Genomic DNA, 17,370 nt, shown 5'->3' on the forward strand with positions numbered 1-17,370 from the left:
GTAGTGTTCTATCCCCTAGACCAGGGGTCCCCAAACTACGGCCCGCGGGCCGCATGCGGCCCCCTGAGGCCATTTATCCGGCCCCCACCTCACTTCTGGAAGGGGCACTTCTTTCATTGGTGGTCAGTGAGAGGAGCATAGTTCCCATTGAAATACTGGTCAGTTTGTTGATTTAAATTTACTTGTTCTTTATTTTAAATATTGTATTTGTTCCCGTTTTGTTTTTTTACTTTAAAATAAGATATGTGCAGTGTGCATAAAGATTTGTTCATAGTTTTTTTATAGTCTGGCCCTCCAATGGTCTGAGGGACAGTGAACTGGCCCCCTGTGTAAAAAGTTTGGGGACCCCTGCCCTAGACATACCATGCAATTACACTTTTGCTTGTACAAAATGAACCAACTCATAAAATCCATGTTGGAAAAGACTTGTCCATGCCTATGCCAAACTAAAATATGGGTTATAGAGACTATACTTTGAATCTAGGTTTTCCCCCCACCAGCTTATAATGTTTTAAAAAAAGAAAAAAGAAAGACCAAAAGAAAGTTTGTCAAAGAAAACCAGACTTAAACAGCAGAGTGGTAAAAACAGACTTTATTTACAGCTACTGCAAAAGAGGGAAAGAGGACTCTATACAGAAGTGGGTTCAATTCCAAATTAAACATTTATAGCCAAGGATCTGAGGATGGAGAATGAGAGACAGGCATACACAGTTATAAGAGGAAATATGAGGGCTACATAAAGAAAGATTTTTAGCTAAACAGACCTAACTGGACTCTTGATGAAGGCATGTTAGGATAATCAGATATCACAGATATTACCTGGGACATGGTGAAAGATAAAGAACCTGATCAGATACCAAGGATAATAAAATACTGAGAGTAGGGGAGTCTGGCTAAACCAATTTAGGAAGATTCTCGCTAAAACTGGGCAATGCAAAGAACATGGAAGTCCAAGATTTAAGGCCTAGTTGGGAAAAGGATTCAGAGGAGCTTGACTAAAGTTTGATTAAAAAGAGATTTTCGCCAGGCCCTAAGAGTAGTAAGGAAGAATTTTCTAATTCTAGCACTGCTAGAATCTTATACCTTTTGAAAAAGCAAAGGAACTTCTCTTAAGATGTAGATGCATGCTTCAGCATACAGAAAGAGTAGACTTGTATAATGAGCAAACTAAAGCAATCAGAAGAGATAGCCAAAAGTGGTGTCAATACCTGCTATGAAATTGAATAGGAATGAATGAACACTAGTTAAATATAGCACATAAACGAGATGGTTGATATCTGAGTTTAAAATCCTCCAGAAGCGAACCCAGAGAAAAGGGGTAGGATATAAATGATGTGGTTGGGACACAACCCAAGTAAATGCCTATAAAAGAGTGAAGAGAAAAGGAAGGAAAGGAAAACAACAAAAGATGCAATACAAGTAAGTTATCACTGGGGGCAACTGAAACCAAATCCCACTCAGGAACTATGGGGAAGCTGTGGAATCTGCTTCAGAGGTACCCCAGATGAGGGACAGGACCCTGTGATAGTTACACACCACATCTTATCCAGTATATCTGAGGACCCTTTCAGGAGGCATTAACAATCTAACACTTTTGCTTTGTACTGAATTTGAAGCAAAACTACTGGAGCCATAAATGCCTTAAAGGGGAGAGTCACATGTGTTTGCAAAATGCAAACTTCAGCATTTAGAGTGGATACCAAGGGATATGAATGAGCCACCAACAACATCTGCCAAAGTTTGTAGAACTGAGATAAAATCTGGTCACACTTAGCAAAAACACATTCCCTAAAATTAAGGACCCTTTTATCAGATGGGTAGAATTGAGAGTCCTTAAAATAGAATCTATGTTTTTGTGGTTAAAAAAAAAATAATGCTGCATCTCAGAGAAAATGTGCACCATAAAGGAAGAAGGTAAAACAAAAGTTGACTATGGCACAGAGCAAAGTGCGGAGGACCAAGAAGGAGGATACAGCAGCAAGAGAAGTACTCCCAGGAGAGGGGCAGAGGCCTATAATTTAATAGCCAGATACTAAACAAAATTTTAAATTGTCATTGAAAATTTTTAAAGGACCTTTTGATAAAACTTTCAAAAATTATCACAATACCAGGTAGACAATATATGGGCACAGCAAGAAAGCATGATTAAAGAGATGTTGCCCAAGGATAAGACCAAGTTCAGTTCAAACTTGCATTGGTTAATAATAATAGGACTGAATAAACTACATTTATGAACCGTCATCTGACTGATGAGTTTAAGAAGAAATATGTAAATACCTTGGGTGTTGAGGTCCGCCCCCTCATGTCCCACACCAGCACAGGACCTATTAAGTTCAATATGTGAGATATGGCTTGTCAGGAGAAACTTGGTGCAGTGAGAGATGGCTATAACTATCAAGTCCAGTGTGCCATTACACTATTGATACAATTTTGAAAGATAGTTACAAAAATGGACCGAACAGGCATAAAGATTTGGTATGAGTGTGTGAAAATGTACCCATCGTGTTGTGTGATAACAAAGTGGATATTAAGGACAGGAAAGTTAAGGCAAAGTCATTGTCTTCCATAGAAAGAAGAATCTTCAGTACTATGGCATTTCTGCCAAAAGGAGCTACAACTTTGAAGAGCCTTTCTCCTGGCTTCCCGGAAAACTAATTGGAGACTCTAACTTGGAATTTATCACCATGCTTGTTCTTGCCCCATTTGAGGTTGTTGTGGACCCAGCTTTGGCAGCACAACATGAGCATGATCTAGAGAGCAGGGGTAGTCAAGCTTTCTTTACCTACCGCCCACTTTTGTATCTCTGTTAGTAGTAAAGTTTTCTAACCACCCACCAGTTCCACAGTAATGGTGATTTATAAAGTAGGGAAGTAATTTTACTTTATAAAATTTATAAAGCAGGCCCTGGCCAGTTGGCTCAGCAGTAGAGCGTCGACCTGGTGTGTGGGGGACCCGGGTTCGATTCCCGGCCAGGGCACATAGGAGAAGCGCCCATTTGCTTCTCCATCTCCCCCCCCCTTCCTCTCTGTCTCTCTCTTCCCCTCCCGCAGCCAAGGCTCCATTGGAGCAAAGATGGCCCGGGTGCTGGGGATGGCTCTTGGCCTCTGCCCCAGGCGCTAGAGTGGCTCTGGTTGCGGCAGAGCGATGCCCCGGAGGGGCAGAGCATCGCCCCCTGGTGGGCAGAGCGTTGCCCCTGGTGGGCGTGCCGGGTGGATCCCGGTCGGGCGCATGCAGGAGTCTGTCTGACTGTCTCTCTCCGTTTCCAGCTTCAGAAAAATACAAAAAAAAAAAAATTTATAAAGCAGAGTTACAGCAAGTTAAAGCATATAATAATAATTACTTACCAAGTACTTTATGTCGGATTTTCACTAAGTTTGGCAGAATAAATCTTTATAAAACAACTTAAATCTTTTTATTTATACTTTGGTTGCTCCACTACCACCCACCATGAAAGCTAGAATGCCCACTAGTGGGCGCTAGGGACCAGCTTGACTACCACTGATCTAGAGGATGCTCAGATCACCACTCTCCCAGGTGAGGATGACGACCTGGGAGCCAGGTAAGCTGGAGCCCAGCGTCAGACTGCAGCACGTTCACCATTCTATTATCAAGCTAAGTGGAACATGTGCTTGATCTTTGAATTGTTGAAGGAGATGAATGGACTTCAGAGTGAATGTGGCAGTTAGAAAAATACTTTCATTTATTTGACCCTGCATATTCATTTGTTTGGGAATGCAGTTGTTTCCTTATTGAGTTTCAAATATAAGAATGTTATAATCTCATCACAATATTCGGTGGTAAAACCTCTTATTATCATTTCCATTCCCTTTTGTTTAGAATCAGAATAAAATTGGATTTTAAATATCTTTAAAAAGGCCTGTCTGGGTAGTGTCTTTCATTGAGTATTGTCCTGATACATCAGGTTGCACGTTCAATTCCCCATCAGAGAATATATAAGAATCAACTAATGGATATAGGAGTGTTAAATGGTGATAGATGAAGACTTGACTTGGAGCGGCAGTGAACACCCAATATGGTGTACAAAGATGTGTTGTAGAATCAGACACCTGAAACCCATATAATGATATTAACCAGTGTTAACCCAATAACATTTTTTAGAAATGAACTAATAAATGCATAAATAAAGTAAAACAACAAATGGATGTTTTTATTTCTCTCCCTCTTTCCTTTCTCTAAAACAGCGGTTCTCAACCTGTGGGTCGCGACCCCGGCGGGGGTCGAACGACCAAAACACAAGGGTCGCCTAAAGCCATCGGAAATACATATTTTATTTAAAAATATATTGTATAATAAATATGTATTTTCTGATGGCTTTAGGCGACCCCTGTGTTTTGGTCGTTCGACCCCCGCCGGGGTCGTGACCCACAGGTTGAGAACCGCTGCTCTAAAATCTATCAATCAATAAATAAAAATTTAATTATGGAATATCTTTAAAAAAATAGTGGACAGTAAGATGAATAAACAGATATATATGTCAAAATAGTGCAAAAGGTATATCCCTTGATAAATTCCCCTGATCTCTCTAAAGGCAAATAAAGTATAAAGTAATCAAAATGACATGGCCACACTCAAATTCAAAATAAATATCTGCATTGACTAGAAATGGAATGTAAATGTAAAAGAGTGTTAGAAGCCAATGATTTGCAACTAGAAAATAAACAATAAAATATACAACCTGTGACAGGAGACTGAACCAAATTATTCACTGACTTTGTGAATAGATCTGATATTTCCAGTATTGCCACTGGGTGGAATAACTATTGTCATTATCTGACCAGGTTCTGAAATAGAGGATCAGAGGACCAGCAGGAATGTGGGGCAGAATGTGACAAATTGGGAGAGTGGGACAGAGGAAATTGGGGAGGAAGAGAGAGAGACAGGGAAATTCTAAAACACATAAAGAATACAATGTTACAAGACAGTTAAGAAAATCAGTAACTAGAATGTAAATTCACTTCAATTAATTTGAATTAATTTTTTAATTGGAGCACATATTTTAAATATGTTGAAGATTTTTAAGGGAAAAAAGAGCCATAGCTCACTTTATCTTAAATAAAAAATTTAGAAATCCTTAAGAAATAAACTGAGATTATAAAAAATATCACTTACATATACTAAAAATGGAAAGTAATGTCATTAAAATAAAATGCAACATAAGTGACTAACAAAGAAATTTAAACAACTACAGAATAGCTAGAAACATGAGTATATGGGGGAACTCATTCGGAATATAGCTCAGAGGAAAAAGAAACATCACAAAGCAGTAAGAAATATGAAGGATGGATTGAAAGACCAGAACACTCATCTAATAAGGTATACTGACTTGTGACATTTGAAACAATAACTGCTTGAAATTCTCAAGAACTAAAGATAAGCATGAGCTCTCAATCTGAAGTACACTCTGACTTTTGGTCATGTCCATACATAGAGACACAGTGTGTATGTGTGTGTGTGTGTGTGTATGTGTGTGTGTGTGTGTGTGTGTGTGTGTGTGTGTGTGTGTATATATATAAAATACTACATCAAGTTTAAAAGTGACACTTGAAAGCTACCAGAGCAAAAAAGACAAATTACTTACAAATGATAGTCAGATAGAACACATTGTTTTTTATCTGCAACAGTGCATTTCAAAATTTTGTAGAATAATTGTATCCAAGGACAGATGGAAGAAAAAAATTGTCAACATAGAATTTATACTTATTATTCAAGAATGAGGGCAAAATAAAGATGTTTCAGACATAAAATAGCTAAGATCATTTACCCAACTAGCCATTCTGTAAAAGAAAACAGAGCTATGCATTCTATCAAAAGAAAAATGAACACAAACGTAAGGTAAGGTAGATAGAATAAAATGACCATTGAAATTAATAACAATACTTGAATAAATTTAATTAACTATACTGTAAAATAATAGTTTTGTGGCCCTGGTTGGTTGGCTCAGTGGTAGAGATTTGACCCAGCGTGTGGAAGTCCCAGGATTGATTCCTGGTCAGGGCACACAGGAGAGGCTACCATCTGCCTCTCTACAACCTCCATACCCTTCTGTAGCTATGGCTCAAATGAACAAGTTGGCCCTGGGCACTGAAGATGGCTCCATAGCCTCACTTCAGGTGCTAAAATTACTCTGAGCAACAAAGCAGCAGCCCTAGATGGGCAGAACATCAGCCCCAGATGGGGGTTGCCAGGTGGATCCTGGTTGGGGTGCATGTGGAAATATGTCTGTCCACCTCCCTACCTCTCACTTAATTAAAAAATAAAAATAATAGTTTTGTGTTTTAAAGTTAGAAATAAAAATGTTCAGCTAAAATAACAAAATGAGGACATTTCAGGCATTGGTCAAGAGCAAATCATGCTAAGTTCTTATTGTATATGGTTGGGAAACAAATACTAAAAAGTTATAGATTTGAATTAAAAGTTGTAGTTATTTATGTTAATTTAAGATGAAACAAAATGACAATATTTAACTGTCAGATTCATAAAGGAAAACATTTATTTTTTTTACAGAGACAGAGAGAGAGTCAGAGAGAGGGATAGATAGGGACAGACAGACAGGAACGGAAAGAGATGAGAAGCATCAATCATTAGTTTTTTGTTGCGACACATTAGTTGTTCATTGATTGCTTTCTCATATGTCCCTTGACCGCAGGGCTACAGCAGACCAAGTAATCCCTTGCTCAAGCCAGCAACCTTGGATCCAAGCTGGTGAGCTTTGCTCAAACCAGATGAGCCCACGACTCAAGCTGGTGACCTCAGGGCCTCGAACCTGGGTCCTCCACATCCCAGTCCGATGCTCTTTTCACTGCACCACCACCTGGTCAGGCAAGGAAAACATTTAAACAAGTGTATATATTTGAATATGTGTGTGTGTACATATATATGTATATATCAAGAATATAGAATATATGCACCTGATTTTTCACTTAATAAAAATATTTTGGGAAGGACAGAGAGAGACAGACAGACAGACAGATAGAGACAGACAGACAGGAAGGGAGAAAAATGAAAAGCATCAATTCTTCTTTGCAACACCTTAGTTGTTTATTGACTGTTTTCTCGTATGTGCCTTGACCAGTGAGTTACAGCAAAGCAAGTGAGCCCTTACTCAAGCCAGCGACCTTGGGCTCAAGCCAGCGACCTTGGGCTCAAGCCAGTGACCTTGGGTCATACCTATAATCCCATACTCAAGCCACCATCCCCACACTCAAGCTAGTGAGCCTGCGCTCAAGCTGGATACCTCGGGATTTCCAACTTGGGTCCTCTGCATCCCAGCTGAAGCTCCATTCACTGCACCACTACCTGGTCAGGCACTTAATGAAAATATTTTAACATTCTCCTTTGTATTTTTCAAGATGATTCTTAAAGTTGCCCAGTATTTAATCACATATCATAAATATATTGCAGCAATCCCTTATTATTTACCACATAAATTTGAAATATTATTTCAAAAGATCATATAAATAAAGGACAAAACCATTCTTTGTGTGCATGTGTGTGTGTGTGTGTGTATACATATATATGCCAGAATTGGTTTGATACTCAATGCTTTTGTCTGTCTGCTAGTATTTCTCATTTTTGATGTGGACGCACACTACTGCTCACCCTTTGAAAAACTGCTCGTTCCCACTTTGGCTGTGTGCTTATCTTACTTCTTTCAGTTTCTGAATCCCCTGGTCATTGAGGTGGGCATTTAACTCAAGCCTGGCAAGAAGGAGAACTACATTCTTAGCCAGAAGGCTCACGAGTTGTCCCAAAATCAAAGGTGAGAGTCTCTGTTATTAGTAAAATTAGGCTATGCAGCTGACAGTAAGTTGAGTAAAAGTGTAGTTAACAGAATCTTGGTCTGAGATTATCAACTGGGAGATAAAGTAAATCTGAAATAGCCAGTGATCATACTTTTCTTTCCATTTTTTTCCATCCTATAAAGGAAACAAGTAGAACAGATTGAGGACATAAATGTTAGAAAATTGGAGACAAGAAATTCATTCAGCTCTGGTGAATTGTTTGGATGCTAGAATTTAGTCATCTTTGAAGTAATTTCTTTGATGTCCTTAGAGGTCTCCCCCTTTTTAACCCTTTCAGTTTACTTTTCTCTCCTTAATAGTGTGAAAGATCCTGAATAGCAAAATTTTTAATATATTCATATTCCTTTCCTTCAATAAGAAAGATATAATAAACTTGAAAAATGAGCAAAATTATGAAAAAGAAATTAAAAAGGTCAAAGAATTAAAAATTTAGGTCCCTATTTTATACTTGTCACTAAAAACAAAAGATTGAGCCTGACCAGGCAGGCAGTGGTGCAGTGGATAGAGCATGGGACTGGGATGCGGAGGACTAAGGTTCGAGACCCCCGAGGTCACCAGCTTGAGTGTGGGCTCATCTGATTTGAGCAAGGCTCACCAGCTTGAGCCCAAGGTCACTCGGTCTGCTATAGCCTCCCCACCCCCATCAAGGCACACTTGAGAAAGCCATCAATGAACAACTAGGGAACCACAACAAAGAATTGATGTTTCTCCTCTCTCTCCCTTCCTATCTGTCCCTATCTGTCCCTCTCTCTGACTCTCTCTGTCTCTGCCACAAAAAAAGAAAGAAAAAGAGGTTGAGATAAATTAAAGTTTTAAATATAGGGAAAATAAGAAGAAAATATTGCCGTGTATATATTATTTTCCTAATCTTTGGGTAGCAATGATCTTTCTTATCGTGAAAGGATCACAGGAGCTGTAAGGGAATAGATAGTCGAATTTGACTACATGCAAACGTAAACACAATTAATAATAGACAATATTTTAGGATAATTTTTAATACTTAAATAAGTTAAAAAATTGAAAGAAAAACATAATCACTCAATAAAAGGGAGAAAGACAATAGACAATTACTAGGTAATATTAATGGCAAAAAATAAATGAGGCTTAGCCTCAAGATAATTAGATGCAAAAGAAAATAAGATACCCTTATTTTTATTCTTCAGACTGATAATGATCAGAAGATGCAATAACCTCAGTGTGACATCTGTGAAATAAAACAGGCTTTCTTAAAATTTTTATTTATTGATTGGTTTAGAGAGGGGGGGGGAGAGAGAGAGAAATATCAATGCGCTGTCCCACTTATTTATGCATTCAGTGGTCAAACTATGCATGTGCCCTGACTGGGGATGGAACCTGCAACCATGGTTTGTATTGGGACAATGCTCTAACCAACTGAAAGGCCCAGCCAGAGCAAAACAGGACTTTTTAATACACTATTGGTAGAAGGAAAAAATTGTTTAAAAAATTGAGGATTGGGCTAAATATTTTCATGCATTCATTAAGAAAATATTCATTGAGTGCTGTTCTAGTCACTGGGGTTAAAGCAGTAAATATAATAAGCAAAAATCTCTGACCTCACAGAATTTTATTCTATCAAACTCTATATGCAAGCCTTTTGACCCAATAATTACATTTCTAGAAATTTATTTTCAAGATGTTTGCACAAAGTACTCTGAGGTTTGTTTAAAATGATATTCATTATAGCACTGTTAGTCATGTGAAAAATTAGAAACAAGCTAAAATTTCATCATTATAGGACTGGTTGAATAAGTTATGATATTTATTGTGTAAAACCTTCCTGTAGCTATTAAAAATAATGATGTAGTAAGTCTATGTGTTTAGGCATAAAATATATTTATTTATGTATGTATACATGTTGCATAGGAGAAATTCTGGGGGTATATACATCAAAATGGTTTCTTCTGGAGGTGAAATTATGACAGAATCTTTTTTCTTAGTGCTTTTTAGAGTGGTATGAATGTGTTTTCTAAAGGGTATGCTCTGTTCTATAATCAGAATTTTTAAAATGAAATATTGAAAAAATGTACAATCTTATTAGTTATCAAAGAAATCCAATTGAAAACATGAGATAACATTATTGTCTTTCAAATTGATTTAAAAGAGAAAAAGAAAACAACAGTATTAGCAAAGGTGTGGAGAAATTGACACTAATACATGGATGTTCTATAGACACCATCTTTTCTAGAGGGCAGGCAGTTCTTAAGCAGTTAGCTGTCAGGCTGGCTTGTGGTTTTAGCCAATAATGCCCCCTAGTGGTCACCAGTCTCTGGTCATACATAACTGCAATTTCCAGGGGATAGGAAAGGACTAGGAAGTAGACACTCATCTAGGAGTCTAGGCGTAGAGTCCATTTATGAGCATGCTTAACCATCCACTAAGATATCAATCTCTCTACTCTCAATTCTGCCTTCATTTTCTGAGAAAAAAACCAATGATGTGAATGGAGAGAACTACCTTCAAAGGTAGTTCAAAGGCCCAATGCCATGAAAGAGCTAGGTCTGGAGAAGGGGAGAGTTTCATGCTGGCCAAGTGCAGAAAAGCACCAGTGTTCAGAGGTCAAAAAGAGGATGGGACCTTGTTCAGTGTGTGCAGCTGAGGGACTGTTACGTAGGAGTACCACAAGATTAGAGGGCTACCACCAGGGGGACTTAAGAACTGTTGGCATCTCCCTCTACCCTTCTAACCCAGCAATTATAGGAGTGTAAAATGGAGAAAAAACACCCAACTCCGTCCTAATTAGCGTTATCACTCTGCATTGCACACATTTGTAATACCAGCAGGAGGACAGTGAAAAAAATCCACTTTTCAAATATCAAAAAGTATATCTGTTCACCAAAAAACTCCACTTTTAGGAATTTGCCCTAAAGAACTGTTTTACTGGCTTAATTTACAAGTCAGTGATTTTAGATAGCATAATATCTATCTTAAAGATTGTCCTCTTATTAGTGGATCACAAAGAATATAATGGCATATATCATGTGATTTTTTAAAAATTCAGTCTTTTTTTAATTAAGATGCATGGCATGTGTAGGCTGGGATAGTGTCTTCTACAAAATAGAGCTTAAGGCTAATGTCTATCCCATTAGTTGTGGAAAGCCCTGGATCATTGTAAATATTCTACAATTACTACTTTTCATTATCAGTGTCAGCAATAAACAATAAAATAATAGACATGGTATTTTATATTCTACATGATATTGTGTATCATATCTATTATATTACTATGTCTTCTTTTGCTTTCAGAGTTTAGCACTGCTCATGCACGTTTGCAGATAGTTATATACTTAGTGGACCTTCAAGTGGTAGGGTAGATCCCAATGAACAACATGTCCAACATTCCTCGTCTTTCTGAGAAAAAAAAATTTAATCTTCAACAATATAATAAATCAAACCTGTTACCAAAATGTATTTGTATACAATGCCTTTAAGTTCTGTTTGAGTCTTACCTGACTTCATTTTAATTAGTAGTTGGAAGAAAGTGCTATTATCTTGGCAAAATATTATAAAGTCTGTTGATTTTTGTTCTTCTATAAGCCTGCTTCTTGACATATAAAACTATGCTCAAATTCATCAACTGAGTAAACAAAGTAGAAAGCTATTCTGAATGGCTCTACCTTCTACTCAGATCGACACATTGGTGAACAGTAAAGATGAGCAAATACAAAAGGCACAGGCTTTTACCTCAAAGATGTGTTTTTTTATATGTGTGAAGATCTATCTCTAGACTGTCTATTCTTTATTTGTTTATCCCTGCTTTGGGATAATACTGGCATAATTATAGTTTTTTAGTAAAAATAATGGTAGGGGCGTTTCCCTTGCTTTCCTTGTTCAAAATTTTATTTTTTATTTTTAGTATCATTGGTTACTATATTAATTTTAGGAATATCAAATCAAATGCCATATCAGTATTGTGTTTGGAATTGCACTGAGACTAGAAATTACTTTCTGTTGCTTTTGGAATTTGAATCTCGTGTTCTATTATATTTGATAATGGAAGATTACTGATAGCTGTACTATGTTTTTGCAATGCCTCATATTATTTCTAATATGACTCTAAAATATCTTTGGTTTTTTAATTAAACAATCATGTTTTCAGAAAATATGACCAGTTTTATTTTCTCCATTTATATTCTTGTAACTCTAATTTTCTTGTCTTTTTGAAATGGTCAATTAATTGGGTGTTTGTTTTCCTGTATTTAATAGATACTCTAAATAGTTATATCAAAATCTTTTATACTCTCTCATATGATTTATGCTTCTTCTATTTCTGACAGAGGTTTGTTTAAAATCCTCACCATGTTTCTGGATTTTTAAATTTCTACTAATAATTCAGGAAGATTTTGCATTTTACATTTTGGGTCAATATTATTAAGTACACACTACTTCAAATTGTTTTTTTCTTCTTGGAAGATTATTTATTTTATGATTTTATGGCAACTTTCATTGTTTTGTTTTTGCTTAAAAGTCGATTTTTCCTGATATCAAAATTAATATTGCTTCATAAACTTATCTGTTACTGTCTTGCATATTGTATCTTTTTAGCCCCTATATTTTCACCTGATGTATGGAGAAGGCCTGATCATAATAAATATTCTGCAATTACTACTTATCATTATCGGTGGCAGCAACAGATCTTATTGTTTAATAGTAAGCTTGTATCTCTTGGTCCCTATCTCTTCTCAGTTGGTATATTTCAAACATAATGTAGCTATAAAAAATATCATTCAGAATCCCAAAGAGAGCTCCTTCTTTCAATAATTCTGATCAACAGTCTTAAATTACTTTTTTCCCTTTACAAACTCTTACCCTTTGTCTTCTTCTCGCTTATAATTTTTCTTAGTTTTGAATGGGTTTCCACTGATCTTTCATTTTAGACATCCAGATAATAAAGACAATGTTTTCTATTATTGAATGCTTATTATGTGCTAGAATTAAATCTTCAAATCATCTTGCTTTTGGATTTATAAATATTGTATAAATTATTTAATGAGTGACATCCTAGGCCAAGGAAGAAAACACCTGAATTGCTTTAATTATGAACTGGGATATGGTTAAACTTTCAGGCAGGGTAGTGTTTAAGTATTGAAGTTAATAAATTGGTTGTACTTGGGTTTGATCTTAAAGATAGAGCTCAGCATGTAATTATTTCTACAATAGCATTCTCAGATAAGTTTTATAAACCCTTAGTTGGGATATGCACAGTCATTAATTACCTAATTTCTCCCATTTCATTTTATGAAGATATCTGTACTATTCTATTAGGCAAAATCATTATCACTTCTATAAGTAAATTATCACATAAAAAACTCATTTTTAAACTCAAAAGTTTCAAATAAATATTATCTCATATATTATACCCTAAAATGCTTATTGTGAGTCCTGCTTCGAATCAACTGAGTTAATTTTTATTATCAAAATATCTTACTCAAAAAAGTTTGATAGTATTTTCTCACTCATAAAAACTGTTACGACAGGGTAAGGAGAAAAAGCAAAATTACTTCCCTCTTAGAGCCAAAAGTCCTTTGCATTTATTTACAAAATTGTTTACTTCTGAAATGAATGGATTGTCAGTCAGAGGGTATGGGGTTATAACTAAAACTTTAAAATAAGGAAGGATGACCCCTAGTGTTGGCCTTTAGAAACAAAATTCACATAAAATCACAAAGCTCTTAAGGATGGGGGAAAATTCAGTAGCATGCATTATAAAACAAGTCAAAATACTGAATTTACTTACCTTAATTATCTATAGACATGTAAGTCACTATTGTTTAAAATATATAAAAAAAGAAGTTTAAGAAAATCTTTCCAATGATAGCAGAGTTCCTTCTATATAAACTCCCTTTTATTCATGGCAAGTGTACAAATCAAAAGAGAATAAAGAGGAAAAGGCACAAGATTAGCTTGAATAAGCAGTGTGAAAGCTAGCCATGAAAAAAATAATAAAGCCTAAACATTAACTTCAATTTGCACTGAAGATGACAAATTATACTTAAACCATAGCATTAGACTTGTGTGAAGTACTTAATAAGGAAATCTTGAGATAGTCATCTACTTTCTCACTATATTTTTCATAGAAAAACTCACTCACCTTCAATAAGCTCAAGGTCAACAGTCCTTCAAGAAAGGAAAATAATTCCGCTGAAACACCTGTCACTTGTGACAAAGTGACTTACTGCATCTTCTGAACCCATTGTCACTCAAAAAGAGGAGGTTTTGGCAAAAAGCAGACAGACTGGGAAAGGGACACCTTAAATGTGAAGGGGAATTCTTCCGGAGAAAAACATACTGTATGGAGGAAAGCCCTGGGGTTCTTTTCTATTAAGTTTTATCACCTTGCCTGACCTGTGGTGACGCAGTGGATAAAGCATCAACCTGGAACGCTGAGGTCGCCAGTTTAAAACCCTGGGCTTGCCTGGTCAAGGCACATACAAAAAGCAACAACTACCTTCCATTGTTCTCTCCCTCTTTCCTCTCTCTAAATATCAACAAATACAAATTTAAAAATATATTTTAAAAAAAAATCAGTTTTATTGCCTTTATTTACTGAAGCCCTTGACTGGAGCTGGTGTGGCATCAGCACAGAGCTAAGTAAAAACTAGACATTTGATGCTCTCCTTTAAGTTTCAGGTGCCAAAGTGACACAAGAGTTGCCTAGATAAAGTTTGTTCTGAGGACAGCTCTGCAACTTTCTTCACTCACATGAACTTGACAAGGAAAACCACAGAATAATAGGGGAAATAATGAATGAGAAGGAGATTGAATATAGTGATGAAATTGCAATTTAATAGGAGATGTAGAATTTAGATGGACAACAGAACTTTGGTTATTAACAGTGATTTCTGACACTGTTCATCTATCACCAATTCAACACACTTAATTTATTGGATATGGATTCATTTTCTTGCTTCAGTTTGATGATTTGATGAAAAGAGAACCTTTTGCTTGGTGGGACTTTCACAGCTGGGATCTTAAACTTTCTATGTGCCAGTTCTACCTGTAAACAATTTCTACTGGTCATTTAAAACCTTCAATTCTTACTGAAGTTTCTAAATTCTGTTCAAAGTGGATTTTCCTTTTATTATTCTGTTACATCCTGTGATTTTACCCTTCATTTTTACCAACAAATATATCCTTTTTTGTTTCACATGTATGGTTCCTAGTAAACATCTGTTATTTAACTTTTAACTGTAAATTATTTAGATCACACATGCCAAATTATTTTAAATACTCCTTTAGATAAATTATATTTATATTAACAAAAAACAAGATTTTACCCTCTAAAAGATTTATTTTATTACCTTTATGTTACTGATTTCAAACATTGAAGAAGATAGTAAAAGGCTCTCTTTTAATCTGCATTTTGAATATTTTTGTAAAAAGAATTCATTTTATAAAGTTGCCTCAAGTTTCTGTTTCCATTATACTCCTGCAACCAAGGACTTTAAATTACAAGAAAAATTTCTCTTAAAAGTTTTCACATATTTAGCAAGAAGGTAATCTTTAATAGGTGCACACATAATTTCATTTTGTACGACTGATTTACTGGCCCACTGATGCTCATTGTAGCAGAGCATTAGCACTCTCGGGGAACTTCCATTTCTTTTAAAAGCTGCATCAATTCCTTCCAGTGACTAATTTTATAAGACATTGAAATGGCTTCTTTGGAATTCAGCTTTTGAAAGTGCACAGAATCCTAGGAAGGAGCTTATGCACATATTTTGCCTTTCTTTATGCATAACTCCTACAAATAAGCAGATCAAGTTCCTAAGAAATATTGGGAAGGCAATGATCGCTTCTTGCCAAATAATAAAACATGATGGCCTGTCCAAATACACACATACACTCCCAAACCCAGATGCATGTGGAAGATAAGTAATACCGTGTTTAGGAAGGTGGTGTGCAAGGAAGCATGCAAACTGATGGTATTAAGACAACACGCCTTTTTGGAGTTGGAGAATCATTTTTATAGAGATTTGGTAGAATAAATAATTCATTTGATTCTATATTTGAAACCACACTTTATATGAAAATAAACCATATTATGAAGTGGTTTCAGCAATGGTTGATTATAAAGATAAAACATGGGACTTCAAAGAAATTTTGTATTTGTCAGGATGCTTTAAGCTATTTTCCCTAGTCCTTTGGGTTTATAGAGATTTTCATAACAATGTTTCAGATAGGTACCATATTTTTCCTAACTTTTCAAATGAAGAACGTGAGGCATAAGTCAGTATGTTACTTGTCCAGTATGAGACAGAGAGCAAGTAGCCTATCAAGTGTTCAAGTTCAGCCTGTGTTCAACCTGTCTGTACACTGGGAAAACCTGGTGACTGTTAAGGATTTTTCAATTGCAAATATAACTTACTTTGTGAAAGAAAGAACCTCTTCCCAATCCCTAGCAGCGCAGGGTTTAGGGTGGCTCTTCTTCCTAGAACAGAGGTAGTCAAACATTTTGTTTATGTATCTACATAAGAATGTATTTAATTGAGATATAATTTAGATATTACATTGTATTTCTTTCAGGTGTACAACATGATTTGATATTTGTAAAGAATTTTTAAGTTGAAATTAAGTTTTGTTTTATAAATTTAAGCTGCAAAAATAATATTCTATGTTGCATAAATATATGACTTATAAAGTGAACTGCTCTATAACTTTAAAATGTATCCAGTGGAATCTAAATGCCATCATGATTTGACACCCACCACAATCCATTTTTTTAAATGCCTAAAATTTACAATATTTCTTTTTTCCTTTTTATATTTCACTTAACCTCATAAAACTTTATACCAAGGCAATACATATTTTTATGCTTAAGCATCTTTTATTTATTATCTTTTAATATTTTTCTGTAAAATACTATGCCTGGAAGTTTAATGTTCAATTTTTCTTACTATAAGTTTTTGTGTTAATCAATCAATTAATTAATTAATATTTTTCTATTTTTCTGAAATGAGAAGTGGGGTGGGGGTGGGGTGGGGGGTAGAGGCAGACAAACAGATTCCCCCATGTGCTGGAACAGAATCCACCCAGCATGGCCACCAGGAGGCAATGCTCAGTCCATCTGGGACATTGCTCTGCTGCAGTCAGAGCCATTCAGTGGCCATGGAGCCATCCTCAGCACCATGGCCAACTTTGTTCCAATGGAGCCTTGGCTGTGGGAATGGAAGAGAGAGATAGAGAGAAAGGAGAGAGGGAAAGAGGGAGAAGCAGATGGGTGCTTCTCCTGTGTGCCCTTACCGGGAATCAAACCCCAGACTTCCATACACCGGACCGACGCTCTACCGCTGAGCCAACTGAACAGGGCTGTTAATATATTTTTAACTGAATTATTATAATGACTAGATGTTCCCAATTGATTTAAACAACAAAATTACAAATTTTGACAATTATCAATCATCAAATGTAAACATTAATTGAAAATGCATTTCTTAGTGAAACAGATGAGACTGAAGCTTTTTTTCCTATTTATTCTTATTAATTCATATATTCATTGATGAATATTATTGCTCAAATATTCCTATTT

The 17,370-nt window shown here is 35.9% G+C and overlaps 1 pseudogene; it reads left to right on the forward strand.

The window, feature by feature from the left end:
- LOC136397068 (GTP-binding nuclear protein Ran-like) overlaps positions 1-17,370 on the forward strand; it is a 241,508-nt pseudogene that overhangs the window by 31,265 nt on the left and 192,873 nt on the right.

This window comes from Saccopteryx leptura, chromosome 3 (genome assembly GCF_036850995.1).
Source record: "Saccopteryx leptura isolate mSacLep1 chromosome 3, mSacLep1_pri_phased_curated, whole genome shotgun sequence".
Classification (NCBI taxonomy): domain Eukaryota; kingdom Metazoa; phylum Chordata; class Mammalia; order Chiroptera; family Emballonuridae; genus Saccopteryx; species Saccopteryx leptura.